General features: G+C 43.3%; 1 protein-coding gene across 2 annotated transcripts in view; it reads left to right on the top strand.

Annotated features, from left to right (window-relative positions):
• The first annotated feature begins 1,939 nt into the window (after nucleotides 1-1,939).
• Nucleotides 1,940-2,311, top strand: part of steap2 (STEAP family member 2, metalloreductase) — a 39,427-nt gene continuing 39,055 nt past the window's right edge. For both annotated transcript variants that reach the window (XM_016663250.1, XM_007576558.2), the window contains exon 1: nucleotides 1,940-2,294. The gene's annotated coding sequence lies outside the window, so the exon portion shown is untranslated. The remainder of the gene's footprint in view (nucleotides 2,295-2,311) is intronic.

Genomic DNA, 2,311 nt, shown 5'->3' with positions numbered 1-2,311 from the left:
AGCCTTCTTGCTGCAAGGCAACAGCTCTACCAACTGCGCCACTGTGCAGCCCCTGTTCTCAACATGTAGTGCTTAATTTGAAACATGATTAACCCCCACCTAGTAATAAAATGTTCTGACCCAGAGTTCAAGGAGGGGGAGGGAAAAGGGATGAGAGGGGGTAAAGAGGAGAAGGTTGGGAGGAGCGGCTGGGTGGGGGGAGGTTTGGGAGGGAGTAGGAGGTGATGAGGGCTGCAACAAACTGCCCAGATTGCACACAATGGTAAATCAACATTGAATTATAGTCAGAATGGTTGATGTTTGGTTGAGGTCGACAACTGATGGTGCATCAACCATCAAACAACCATCCACCTCTAGCCAAGTAACCAATGTTGAAACTGTGTCATTGAATCAATGTTGTTTTGTGGTTGAAATCTAATGAATGAAATGCTAATGTCTGATCAACATCTGATCAATGTTGAATCAATGTCAGCTGTTTTGCCGCATCCCTTCCCCTCCTCTTCTCCTCATCAGAGCTCTGGGTCAGAGCATTTTATTAGTGAGTGGAGGTTATCACATTTTAAATTAACCACTGTAAAGGATAGTGGGTGATGATTAATTTCTGTTTCTTACTTTTTCATAAAAAGTCCTACTGACCATTTGTGTGTGATATATTGCCACAAAAACATCTACAACGTACTACAAGGAGCGGAGCGGTCCACCCCTACTATTTACATGAGTGGGATATCCCAAACACATAGATGTTAATTAAATGTTGAATTACCATCATGTGCAATCTGGGTACAAAATGGAATCACAACTGTCAACACATAGTGCTTAAGTTAAAACATGATTAATTCTCACCTAAAATGGGTTATGCTGTGGTGGTGCAGGGGTTAAGCACAACCCACATATGGAGGCCCTAGTCCCTGAAGCAGCCGTCACAGGTTCAATTCCCAGCCTTGGCAACCCTTGCTGCATGTCTTCCTCCTTCTCTCATTACCCACTTTCCTGTCAATTAACTATTGAATAACAGCCACTAGAGCCAAAAAAATCTTTTAAAATGTGAAAATGAAAAACCCTCACTTAAAATTAAAGTTGTTTCACCAGGAGCCCAAGGAGTGGGGGTAGGCTGAGGGGTGGATGGGGCCAGGTGAGGAGTGGGGGGAAAGAGGTGTATGTGTGTCTTTGGTGGGTGGAGGGAAGGGGGTTGGGCGTTTGACTGGCCGATGGTGGTGGAGGGGTGCAAAAAACAGCTTCCATTGAACATTTAGATTACTAGTTCTTCCCCAAACCTTGTCCTCAAGGCAAACTGACCTCCGTGTTTTCAGTTCAGCAAAACCCTGTTAATCAGATATCAATTAAAATCATGTGTGCTGAATTAGGGAAATGCTTAAAACTTGCAGGGCAGTGTGCCTGGTGGACCGGTGCTGAAAAACACTGGATTTGATGTTGGCATTTCAATCAATGGATGTTAATTGGCTAGAATTGAATGGTTGTTTGATGGTTGATCCAGCTTCTGTCGTTGACCTTAACCATAAATTCAACCTTTGTGATCTTAATTCAACATTGAATTAACATATTTTGCAAACAAGCCAACAGCAAAGCAGCTGTGTGATTGGGACATGGACATCCCACTCATATACACTGTAGGGGTGGACCGCTCCACTCCTTGTAGTAAGTTGTAGATGTTTTCGTGTCAATATATCAGTCAGTAGAATTTTTATTAACAAGTAAAAAAATGTACAGAAAGGAATCACCACTCACTATCCTCTACAGTGTTATTAAAAATGTGAGAACCCCCACTCAGTAATAAAATGCTCTGATGAGGAGAGGAGGGGAAGAAGGTGTGTGAAAAAACAGCTGACATTGATCAGATGTTGATCAGACATCGGCATTTCAATCATTAGGTTTCAACCACAAAACAACATTGATTCAACATTGAATTAACATCTTCTGGCAACAAGCCAACAGCGAAGCAGCTGTGTGATTGGGCCATCCCACTCATGTAAATGGTGGGGGTGGACCGCTCCACTCCTTTTAGTACGTTGTAGATGTTTTTGTGTCAGTATATCACACACAAACGACTTCAACCAAAAATCAACAATTCTAACTATAATTCGACGTTGATTTAACGTCGTGTGCTATCTGGGAACTATGTCTACTTCAATATGCGCAGGATCTGACGTGGAAGCTGTAAGACTGAAATGTCCCAGCGAACTTGAACGCTTCAAATAACGGCACAGTGTGCGGAGGTTGCAGCAGCAAACAGCATCTAAGCGTGGACAGTATCATGCACGGGGTCTCCGAGGCAGGTGGGTGGCTAATCATC

Source organism: Poecilia formosa, unplaced genomic scaffold (assembly GCF_000485575.1).
Source record: "Poecilia formosa unplaced genomic scaffold, Poecilia_formosa-5.1.2 Scaffold410, whole genome shotgun sequence".
Classification (NCBI taxonomy): Eukaryota; Metazoa; Chordata; class Actinopteri; order Cyprinodontiformes; family Poeciliidae; genus Poecilia; species Poecilia formosa.
The sequence above is the reverse complement of the archived record's forward strand: the minus strand, read 5'-3'. Positions and strand labels throughout refer to the sequence as shown.